Source organism: Megalopta genalis, chromosome 13, assembly GCF_051020955.1.
Source record: "Megalopta genalis isolate 19385.01 chromosome 13, iyMegGena1_principal, whole genome shotgun sequence".
NCBI classification, from domain to species: domain Eukaryota; kingdom Metazoa; phylum Arthropoda; class Insecta; order Hymenoptera; family Halictidae; genus Megalopta; species Megalopta genalis.
The window spans coordinates 2351282-2364783 of NC_135025.1; the positions used below are offsets into that span (position 1 = coordinate 2351282).

Consider the following 13502-nt stretch of genomic DNA (forward strand, 5'->3'; position numbering starts at 1 on the left):
ATTAATTTAAACATCGATGTTACGCGCGATAACTATTTGTTGATCCTTTAATGCTACAATTGAAAAGTTCTAATGAAATTTATTAATCAATCGTCAACCGAGAATATGAAATTATATTTAGTTCCAGTTTCTTTAAATTAGACTTTTATAAACATCAGCATCGCACGTGCAACAAATGATTAAAAAAATGACGCGTATATCATGATGCAACTATTTGCTCGATTCGGTACAGTTTTTGTAACATAGACATTATTTTGCACTGTGCGAGTGACTATTTTTACCTGTTCAAAGTTGGCGCAACGCAAACACCTTCGAAAGACGCGTTTAAAACAAATAGGTGTGGAAAGAGAAAAAAAAGAAGCGCTTCTCCTTTGACTGAACGTCATCGAGTCATGTGTAAATGACCTTATTGTCAAAAATACGTTATTGCCACGAATCCTTGCGGCGACCTACGCAGAAAAAAAGATTCTCGTTATTTTTAATCGAACCGACGAAATTCTTCGGCGTGCTCATTTCTGCGGGCAAACGTGGATTCGTTTTCGCCAGTCTTTTGTCTTCCTTTGTTACGTGCGATGCTGTGTTATACCCATATTTACGTATATTATATATATAATATCTATATATACATAGAAAAGAATCTATTAAAATTTACACGTGATGCGGTTACGTGTTAAGGGAAATTCGAAATGAAAACGAGGCAGTGATCATTCTTCTCTACTTACAAAGAAAAACGTATCGATTTTTATTATTTTTCGATAACAACGATAAACATCTGATAATGAATAATATCGGTTGATTAATGTAAATGGTATTTCTTCGATAACGAATTCTTCAATGCAAAATGTATCACGGCTCGAGTATGTTCTCTATTTGCAAATTTCGCGAGAAATTATTGCACGGGTTTTTTTTTAGAAAAATTCAAATACACGATGGAAACGTTGCTGTATTAAATACACTCATTTTCAGCGTGGATATTACCGAGATACGAAGATCGCGTATTTATATTTTTACAGAAAACGTCAATTTTTGTTAAGATAATGAGTCGCGGGACGAGTTCAGTGCCAGACGATTCCAGATACGGAACGAAAATTTTTAATAGCCAGTGCACACGATCTTTGTGCTTTTTTGTTCGTGATAATTTCATTGTTGAAGAATCGATTTTGGTTTTAGAAGTGTCCTTTTTGCGAGATAAACGTCGAGTAAAACGTTGCAGAGATTTTCATTCAAGCAATGTGAAAATAAAACGTTTAATAAATTGCAGCAAGTTAAAGTAGCACGGAAGTTGAAGTGTAAAACTATAAATAAAATAAAAAAAAAGGAATATCTACTATCAGTTAATTTTGTGCTGTACTTAACAAAATTTGAATACAAAATTAATATTGTGAAGTGAAGAATTTAAAACCGCTGAATTGTCACGTGATGAATTTTCTTGCGGTGCTCTTAACAATATTGCAAATATTTATTTTCGTTCGTAATATAAGATAAAATGTTTCGCAGTGGAAGTTTATACTATTATCTATACTATCTAAGTTTATGCTATTTATATTATTATATTCACGATATTATAATTACATAATTTTTACAGGATTCCTAGCTCACTGAAATGTTTATCCACACAGTTACAAAAATATGAAATTACTTTTGAGACTTTTGATGATTATCCACGTCATGCATATGGGTGACGCAATATTTGTTAATTTCGTGTCAAATCTAGTTAGGATCTGTAAATGAACGGCGTTCTAATCGGAATTCGCAAAATGCAATTGGTTTGAGAGAGCAATCGTTAGACAAATTAAAATGTGTCAATTTTTCATTTCATAAAAATTCATAAGAACTTTCATAGTTGTCGGCTAACGTTCAGTAACAAGCAACAACGACCAAATGTTGAACAAATTATGTATGAATGAACAAATTATTGCATGTACGAACAAATTATCTTCAAAAATGAAAATAATCTGTTGGAATCGATTGATCCAATAATAGAAATTACAAGATCTGTATGGATCGAACGGTCGCAATATGTAATTGCTGAACCACGTCGGTGTTGCTAAAATTGAAAGTCATGGAATATGTTTATAAATGTGAGGTATTAGATTTGTTTCTTCTGGCACTTCATACAATCGAAGTGTTGCTGTAATTCATGCAATCATTGAATTATTTATTATTTATACGTAGCTATCGTGAATTCCGGTATTTCTTTTCTGTATCGTTCAAATTATTCAACTTTTTTAACACATCATCTACCGACGATGATTTAATAATTTCAAGAAGTCCATAATTTACAGTTGAAAACTTCTTGATAAATTGTTTACTCGCTCTATTTACATCGCGTTCCAACAAGTCGTCCTCAGTCACACTATCTAATAATCTCGTTATTATTCGAGATTATTAATTATCTCGTTATTAATTATCATGTACGAGATTGTTCAAATTCTTCTCTTAGTATAGCAGGGTAATCGAAAATATTGTTAGTAGGATTTCGACGGATAAAATGTGAATTTATATGCAACAATCTAAAGAGCTTTCGATAGAACACGAATCGTTAATTTATTCATATTTAGCTTCAACAAAAAGTAGCGAATTTTGTGTTGTCTTTTTTCCGTCGAAATGATGATCTCGGGAGTGATAATCTTAATTTTCAGATTAGGAACACATACTGCATTATAGGGAAATTCGAAGTTCCTATTAATATTAATATTAATATACATAAAATTTATTATAATAATAAAATAAAATTCGATAGATATCGAATCGATAGAGAGCGTTCTTTGTTAATTGTTTTGCCTCGGATCTGCTGATTCGATGTGAATTGCTGCGCACAAGTGTTGCAAAACTTTCGAGCAATATTATTTAAGTTGAAAATGATGTAAGTTGAAAATTCTTTATTTTCTTTTTTTTTACGAGAAGCTTATCTGTTGATGTTGATGACCTTGCAGAACGAAGTTCATTTTCATTAAACGTCTTGTACCACGCGCAAACTCTTGTACAGGACGAACGTTGCTCGTGTGTGTGTGGGTGGTCTCACGAGTCGCAGGGAAAAAATTATTGTATGTTATCAGATATCGCGCTCTATTCTTATTTACTATTAGTATGTTCACAATTGAACAATTCAATAGCAGAGCAATTTAATATAATCAGCGGCAGCGTTGAGCCACCACAGTTGACGTAACGCGACTTGTGAAACTATTACCTTGTTCATTTGAAAATGAAACATGGCTTTGCCGTTTCGGTCAACGCCATTCGTAGATCAGAGGATTGTTTTATTCTACGGTACGATTAGATTTCTTTTGGAGATCTTGGATGCTTTAAATAAATTGCGAGATATTCAGAGAAATTGATTGGAGTTTCGGTGGCCTTTTCACTTTAACTTTCTTTTAACTAGTCAATTAATTAACTAGTAATTATTAACTAGTAGTAATTATTAATTAATTAACTAGTAAAATTAATTAGTAATTATTACCGTTAGAGCACAAGACAATATGCAAAGCTAGGATGAGCTTGTTCTTGAAAATTGGTTTTTCTTCATGCATTTTTGTACATATGTATATATGTATATGTTATTATTATTATTATTATTATTATTATTATTATTATTATTATTATTATTATTATTATTATTATTATTATTATTATTATTGTTATTATTATTAATGTGCATATGTATACTGAGAAATGTAGTGAAACCAAGACACGACATTGCAATTTGTTTTTCTAATTATTGCGGACTACAGAAGGAAAAAAATATCTATTGTCACTATTAGTGTATCTATGCCTTAAAAATGGATCACATTTAGTTTGTCCAAAATTACTAATTTATCTCCATAAAAAATGAAAAAACAAATCTAATTGTTCGCATAAAGGAAATGTACACACAGCTGAGGACAAGTGTGGAGATAGTGAAAAAATCACGCGTTAGAAGATAAGAAATCACACACACACACTCGTAAATCGATGAACCTAATTTATCTTAGGAGAATGTAATCAAAATTCTTGTTGCTTCTTCGATTAAGTGAAATAAATGATCACTAATGTCATAGCCAATCTTTTTTAATGTTATCATATTCAAAGCTTTCGGAATATTATACAGGCTTAATAGCTTGCGTTATTTATCTGCAAAGTTCATTTGTGTTGAGTGTTGACAAATTTGAAAAATAGGCTTTCTAAAATATGAGGAAGAGCATAAAATTATTCTCCTTCGCGAAAACTTCTTCGTTGCTTCTACTTCGTTCATTGCAACGCGATGTAACAATCTAATATTTTTTGCTTTAATAGGATACGAGTTTGATTTTAATTAATTCTTTTGCATGAAAATTTGTATTGTTTTTACAGGTACTTTCCTGTAGTATGTTCGAAGTTCTAAATTTAAAGTTTAATTTTAAAAGGCCAGCAATAAGTAATAATATTTTAGTTAGTTAAACTACAGGAAGATATCAAGCAAGGCTGAAATGTTTATATAATATTCCAGCATTTGTGTTATATTTTTAGACGTTTACATATTATTTTTAGATGCAACCACTCGTTCTCTATGCAAGTGACATTCTTCTTTCGGTTTCATATCGATATATATCCAAAATATATATATATATATATATATATTATATTATAATAAATTATTAATATATCCAAAACATATAATATATATATATATATATATATATATATATATATATATATTATATTATAATAAATTATTAATATATTATAATATATTATATTATAAGTAAATATGACATTTATAGGGGTTACGAATGGTACGAATGGTACAAATTAATTAATGTAAATCTCCAGTGGATGAGACAATCCATTATATCTTCCGTTTTAAATGTGTGGTGCAGTAGCTCCGGATTTTTACATAGTTTTTCGTTTTTATCAATCCCAGATAAGGATCACTGTATGTGTACAGTAAGTATGTATACATATAAGTATGTATATGCATACTTTCTTACTGACAGCCTTGAATATCCAGGTCACCCATATCGGTTCATCTAGGTTAACTAATTGCAAGTCTTATTTTTTAGAACGTCTCTGTTTACGTACATACCGCACGTCCATAGAATACTTTGAAATGTATTTCAGTAGCAGACTCGATCATTCATCGGGCAAATAATTAAAGAACTTATTCGCAAGAAATTATTCGATAATATACACAAACGATGCATCCATCGATCAGTAATACTTCTTGATCAGAGAGTATTATGTTCCCGTTTCATTGGCTATTACGCAAATTCTTATTTTCACACATCATTCTACGATAATTAGAACGAAAGAAAACTGTTCTTCGTCCACTAAAAGATTAGTCATTGTAAACGGAAGATAAAAACGCTTTTTAATGTATTCGGATTCTTGCATATTCAAAAACTGGGACTTGGGACTGGCTACAAGCAGTAATAGAGCAACGTGGCGGAAATACGCTACTGAAATTTACAATTTATTATATTAATAATAATAATATATTAATTATTATATATATTAATGGATTATGTCTTATTATATATATTAATTAATTAATATATTAATATTAATAATAATGATAGTAATAATAATATATTATATTAACGGCATTTTACAAAGCCCGTGCGCATTTTGGTTAGCTTGACAATTTTCAATATCACCAACATGACCTGACATTTAAAAGATTACAGTGGCGAGTGTGCATCAAACTTATAATCCAGAACATTATCTTAAAGTGAAGGTATCAAGTTCTAATTTAAAAAAAAAAAGAATCCATCATCCTACGATGATTTTTCGCTTAGTTATCGTTAGCCAAATATAGAGCAAAATGGAAAATATAGAGTAGAAAATATATGAAGCAAAATAGATGACGCTGCAATTTTTTAAATATTTTATATTATTATTTTATTATTATTATATTATTATTTTATTTTATTATTATTTTTTGGAACAGATACTTTGCTTGGTACATCAGTTTAATGGGATTATGCTATAGATTTACCGTCTTTGTTATAATCTTCACCAATTTAATGTTAAGACTTGACCCAGTTGTCTGAGGCATCATGTATAATGTATAGTCTGTAGAACAAAGTATGGTGTCTTCCATGACCATAGAATGCAAACCACGGGCACTGTTGGAAGTTGCAAGGCTATTTTCAATAATAATTCAAGGTCACACATGATTGATCCTCTTTAGATTCCTCGAATTTGTCTCATTCCTTTCTCCAAAACTGTTAGACGGGCGCAAATTACGATTGTTTTGTTTCTTTAATGTCTGCCTTATAGAATTAATAATATTTTGATTTTTCCTAATTAAACAATTTGCTAGAGTTTAAGGGTTGTTCGCGCATTGTTTGAATTATTTCTTGTTTGTCTTATTTTTTTTGTTGAATACCCTATATTTTTATATGATTATTATTATTATTATTATTATTATTATTACTTCACTTTTTCCATTTATTTTATTTGAACACTCTGTACATAGATGAAGATAACTCTGTTCGATGTACTAGTAACTCTCATATGTAAGATATTATCAATATTATGTAATATTATTTTTATCGCACTATATTGCAAACATATGATATTATAAATAATGCAGTATTATTTTTATCGTACATTATTGTAAAAATATGGTATTTAAATTATGTAGTATTATTTTTATAATACTGCATTATTGTTTCTATAGTATTATGAACATAATACGGTATTATAACGATTCATTGTTGTTAGCATGTGCGCATCGGAAGCCTATAATGTGAAGCTAACTGTGAAAAGCATAATCAGCAGTTTTCACCCGAAAAGGTATCGCTTTCAGTCGCTATGTCTCAATAGTGTGTGCTGACATAATTGCCCACGAAAGCGTTTATATACCAGGAAGAATTCCTTTCTTTATTTTTACGTGATATTCTTAGCGTTCGGATGTAAAATAATTACAGGTAATTCACATAATAATAATAATTAAAGAATTTTAATTAGGTATATTTCAATCATTTCGATGAGATTTCTGTTCTAATTAAAGGACTCGAGTGTAGAATATTTTTCATTTCAATTTCTATACATTACTCCATAAAAATTGATGTTTGCATCCGCAGTCTAATTGTAAGTACAGTAATTTGTCTTTAGCTGGCGCTCAGATTGTGCACAAAAATGGACAATTTGGGAAGAGAAGATACGATTATATTCGAGTGTTGCGCCTCGTTTTTGTAGTTGTCGACAATCGGTAACTATAAAAACGAGCTATAAAAATAAACGAGCTAACTATAAAAACAAGGCTCGAATAATCGTATCTTCTCTTCCCAAATTGTCCATTTTTTTGCTCAATCTTAGCGCTAATCAGGGAGAAATTATTGTACATATTGCTGATTATAATCTTACTTCGAATGAAAATTATTTGTAACAATTGCTTACGCTATTCAACAATTTTTACTTTCTTCTCGAATGTGTAAGATTTAATAAGAGTTACAACAGTTAGGCAACAGCTTCATTTTTCACATATGTCCTTTCGCTGTACATCGTGTTTCATTGAGACTATACTTCCGTATGATTTTCCAGCTTGTAAAAAGTAATTAATTTCAAGTAATAAATACAGAGTTGCAACAAATAATATTGCGCGTTTAATAATCTCTTTTACAATCTCTTTAATGAACAAAAATGAGTCAGCTTCAATCTCTAAATTGTGCTTATTGTGGAACAACAAGAATATGTAACGTAAAAGCTTATTAGCAGAAATTTTTAGTAAAATAAAGTAAATTAATTCATAATTTTTAGTAAAATAATTTTAATTAATTTTTAGTAAAACAGTAAATACACGTGCGATCTCTTTATTATCTTCTTCAGTTTTGGAAAGCAAACAATTCTTTATGTGTAATTTCAATGGTATCGCGTGGTCACTATCCCACAAGGGTTGCTTTCTTAAATATTGCTTTTTTCCGTAGTTTTCAAGATTACTCATACTTTTTTTTAAAGTAACTAGATATATTCTTGTGTCGCACTACTTAGCTCATAAAAAAAAATACATTCAAATATGTGCTGTGATATAACCTTGAATTGACCTCGAACTCCGAGAACGAAGGTCAAACTTGATATTTCGTTTATAAGGCGAATGCAGATTTGGCGAGAAATGTGATCGATACGCGAGAAATATTCGAGGTTCGACCTCCAGATCAATTTGGATCTGAAGATCGTTCGAGGATCATATTACAGAACCTATTTGAATGTATCTTTTTGCGTTGGACTATCGCAGAAGAGTCGGGCCATGTCAAAAACGTGATCCCGTTCGCTGAAATATATTAACCCCTTGACGTACTTTGACGAGTCCGACTCGTCATGAAAATTTCTAATAATAACTTATTGAATATATATGTTATTCTGGCCATTAAAATTTGAATAAAATTCTAATCTCTTATCATCAATATTTAAGCATTCAAGTAAATTTAGGCACACACACACACACAATAAGCATCAATTTTCTTTCCCTTCTATGAAATTATGGTAATCGAAAAATTTCTAATCGCAGTAACTGCGAAGAAATTGGTATGTCAAGGGATTAAAAGTCAATACGAAAACGCGGCGCGCGAGTTGTATTTTTGTCGTAAACTATATTTCGTTCGCGAGGCTTCTGCATGTGCTGCGAGCCTCTTTTTTTTTATCACAAGGCGCTGCATCACCAAAGTTTCCTCTGAATTCCCGTACAACGGCCTCGATAACAAAAATAATTGTATGGAAATACACGGATAAGTGCGTTCCCCGGCGCGACTTTGCGAGAAAAAGAAGGCGGGACCAGCCAGACGTGGCCTCAATTCGCGGAAAATTAATGGGTGAGTTTCGTCAACAAACGTTTCATGTTTTTCGACTGGCGCGGAACAGCGAAGTTTTTTGCGCGGAAAATTCGTCGGGAATTTTTGAGATGCGCCATCTTCTCACGATGTTCGGTACGGTGTCGTCTTGCTAATACGCGTTCATTTTTCAACGAAATGGAAATTGGTAACGAATGCTTTTTAAAGAAATCTGTGTCAGATCGATGCTCATAAAATTTCAAATTATATTATAATAATTATTATTATATTATAATTATATTATAATAATATTATAATAATATTATAATAATAATAATTATATTATTATTATATTATTATTATATTATAATAATTATATTATATTTATATATTATATATTTCAAATTATATCATTAAAGAGATATTCTCTATACTTTTTCACATCTACCGTGACTAAGTAAATGTTCATGAAAGATATTGTAATGATTATTTATACTCTGATGAATGAATACGTAAGTATTTCTTTCTGTTAGTTTATAGTTTATAGCATTGTGTACTCTATTTAAAATAATTAGAGAAACAGATTTTAGATTAAGGCCTCTTCAAATTCTTCTACGGAGATTTTTCAATACATTTTAGGGATATTACATTGTAATATTTATACATATTTATATGCATATAATATTTATACAATATTATACATACGATGTGTGGCATATATTATATTTGACACAGTTAGAAAAACATATTTCGGATTGACGCTCGTGAATAAAATATTTACATTATATTAAATTATTTATGACAAATATTATACCGGTTGCATACATTGCATACATTTGACGTAGCTACAATCGCGCATTTTATATTGGTAGATATATGTATTTCATATTAACCAGTGTATATAGAAGAAGAGTATTATACTTGTTATAATATTATTATTAACTTCCAATTGGAGTTGAATTATTTATCATAAATATGTATATACTGTAACGTGTTCTGAATGATGAACGATTTTTTGTAATCATTGCTAAACGATAATCAAATTACAAAAGTAACAATTACCGTGTTCAGAATAATTGCAATTGAAAATATATAAATTGCATCAATACCGAATGCAGAAGTACGATTACAATTGCGATGTTACTAAGTGCGATTAGGTTGTTTACAAGCGAATCTAATGGCGTTGGTAAGAAAGCGACGATAAATAACATATGCGCATCACAGTCTAGCTTTCCGCCAATATTCCAACTTTCTTTGGCACACGTTTCTCGAGATGATCTACGCATTGTACCTTATTTATGCGGAGTTTGGCATGTAAACAAAGTTATTCAGCGTAATTTATTTTAAGTATTCTGCTTATTGTTAATCATACCGGTGCAGAACTGCAATTACTCTTTTCGCTGATTTGGTAATCTGGCTGATGGTAATCTGATGGTGCCGTATCGGGCGAAAAAGCTGTCAGTCTCCATTCCATCACCATAGACAGCGCAAAAACCGTTTGGACAGTTTTAGTCACGAGTTTCCCAAGTTTCGGTGTAAATAGCGTGCATTGCCGAATATGCGGTTCATTTGGGTGTCACTGTATACAGGGTGATTCACCTAAGGCTAGCCAACGAAATATTTTCTTTAATTGCGACGCGATATAACAGATGTTCTGTGTAATTGAAATGGTATCAATAAAGGAATACGCCGCAAAGAAATTTGTCCACGAGACTCATTGTTTTCGAGGCTTTCAAGGCCGTCCATTTATTTTTGCATGCCATTGCAAATACCTGATTTATTTTGTGTATGCAATAGGGAATTGAATTGTCGGGACCATTTATATAAGTTAGCTAGTTTCTATCAAAATAGTTAATTTTTAAAACTGAATCTTCCGTGCTGGTTAAAATATGCAGTTTTATCTTTTTTATGTTAAATTGACTGAAATTACAAAGCTCTCACAGGAAACGATCGAATGTGATAGTAATAATAATAGCAAAATCTTTATTTTTAGTTATTGCATGTGTAACTGATTTTTTCCCTTATTATTAAAGTTGATCTTTTTTTCTTCAGTTTCTACCATTTTTCAAAGTAATCTCTCCTACCCCTATTTATGAATTTTCTTAACCATCTTATTACCTGCCCCATCTCAGTAAAGAATCGAATAATCTTCCCAATTCCATAAAATATACATTATAATAAAAATAACGAAAAATCTCAATGAGTTTAATCTTGTCATAAATTTATAAAACACAACACATGTCAGCTACTTTTAGAGCTGGTGTTAGGTTTAAAGTTAAAGGAAAATCTAGTTACACTGTGTTCTTATTATTTTTTTATGAAATATTGCTTACACACACAGAGAAAATGTATCTTTTGTCCTGTGTTTCAAATAATTTGATCATCCATTGTTAACGCATATGTATATCTTTTTCCTTGCATATTGTAGATGACATTAAAATACAGCCGATAAAGTTAATCATATGACTGTGAAGTGATCTTTGACGTCCAACGTTGAAGTTAAATATGCAATCTATTTAGAACTGATTATATTATTATATTATCACAATTAAAGAAAATATCTGTGCAATTATTTTTAGGCGCATCACACACACCCTGTATACTTCTGATCTATAAGGTTATCTCGTCATCTCCATAAACTTATATTTTAGTGTATAATTATTACTCTTAAATCAATTATCCGTTGCAGTAATGGTTACAATAAAATATACTCCCTAAATCTTCTCAATGGACATTTACCATTTTTTCTAGTTTATTATTATATATATTATTATTATTATATATATTTATTTATCTAGTCTATTCTTTTTTAATTTTATTCATACTATTTTTTGGATTGCAATATGATTTTAACAAATTATTACAAATGAATACCGATCGATATCGGTTAATCCAGAGTCAAGCTACAAGCTTTTGGTCGATAGCGTCAAAAATCGTGACAAAACTGCGATTTTCGCGATGTTTAATTTGTTGTAACTCGTGCATATAAGTTACCGAGAATCTACGAAAGGTATTTTTCAAGTTTCCGCTGTAGGCTCAGATAAAAGAGTTGAAAAACGAGAGCTTTTTATTTTCTTTGTCATTCCAAGCGACAGTAAAATTGAAAAAGGAAAGAAACATTTCGGCTATTGTCTAATAACTAAACTAGTTTCTTTATCATAAAAAATTCAAGTAATTTAGTCCAGTTTTGAAAAAGTTATTGCGCTTTAAACGGTGTACGAACACTTTTGTGGACCACTGTATGTGGTTACGTTTAAATGCAATCATGATTCCGAGCTGTTACGTATCAGTACAAAGGTTGCACGTATGAGTATATTCCATCCTTCCATGGAAAATGATTTCATTGCCGCAGCTGCATTAGATTGATAATAATAAGTTTCTATCGCTTCATAGTTTCTGCGTTAGTCACTTTCAAAGACGATTGAGACGAATACATGCATTAGAATATGATTGAAAGAGAACATTTTAAATTTCGTACGAACTTTTCAAAATGTTTATACATGTTACGATAAATAATTCTCGGTACCCTGTTTGAGTTTTTCTTAAGTAATTGAAACTGGGGAAAATACTTCAGAAAACATTTTTGAAAAAGAAATTATCAAAAATTTTACTTCGTTAAAAATACCGTGCAAGTGAAGCAGTTTAAATGTGAGCGATATTTTGAAATTAAAAACTATTGAAAAGTATCTTAAAAACAATATCCGAAGCCGAAGGGCATATGTTGTTTCATCATGTCGAGGTAGCTCGTTGAAAAATATAAAATTTAATTAAAAATATTATTACCTTTTTTCACAATATTTCCTGTTCATTAAATAATATGTTAATCTTGAAAAAAAGATATGACAGAGAGTTCCTTAAGAAAAAGAAGTGAAAAAATACGAAATTTTTGACATTTGCATGATAATGATAATTATATAACAAACATATACATTTGCAGAAATTTGTTCTAAGTTCAAAGTGAAATTATGCTCAGAATTTTCCAATCACTCTGCACATCAATGTTTCTTGTTCTTAAACTAATTATTCGACTGTTGAGTTTATTTATTTATGGCAACACTCCGTATATGGAATGCAAAACAGTAAAAATATTTGAAGGATTTATAAATACTATTGTATTATTTATGATATGTTAAAACGAGCGGGAAAGTTATAGATGTGTATGTAGCTTCTTGCAATTAATGCAGACAATTTCTATTATGCATAAAAATTCGCGATCTTGTAATTATATAAAAGTACACTTATATAATTTAATTAGAAGAAACTATCTAGTAACGTTTTTTAGTAACGTTTTTAAGTCATTCTCTTTTTCTTATAAAACATGATTGTTTACTAAAGATACTTATATATCACCTTTTAAACAATGGAAATTTAACTAATATTTCAAGTTGTTTCACTGGAAAATTACCCTTTGACCAAAGTTCAAAGCAGTCTTAAGTTGTTACTTAACTTACGTGAACAGAAAAATAATGGAAAAGCTTCGATTAAAATTCGAAATTAATAGGAAATAGATTCTAACGAAGGTTAACATCGAGGAGATGGCGGTATTGCCAAGAAAAAATGTGAAAAACAAAAAGAAATCAGCACTGCCGAAACCCGGGATTGAACCGGGGACATTTAGATCTTCAGTCTAACGCTCTCCCAACTGAGCTATTTCGGCTGATATCCACTGAGAGTTCAGTATGCTTTTTGAAATGTCCGCCATCGCGCGCGTTATTTATTTGCAAAACCTACGCTTGTAACTTAAGATAATCTTGACACGAATAGTTGTTATTA

General features: G+C 30.5%; 1 protein-coding gene and 1 non-coding gene across 3 annotated transcripts in view; one reads left to right on the forward strand and one right to left on the reverse strand.

Annotated features, from left to right (window-relative positions):
- LOC143260463 (uncharacterized) overlaps positions 1 to 13502 on the forward strand; it is a 138749-nt gene that overhangs the window by 4349 nt on the left and 120898 nt on the right. The window lies entirely within an intron of this gene.
- On the reverse strand, positions 13314 to 13386 carry TRNAF-GAA (transfer RNA phenylalanine (anticodon GAA)). The gene has a single exon. It is a non-coding gene; the product is annotated as a tRNA-Phe (tRNA).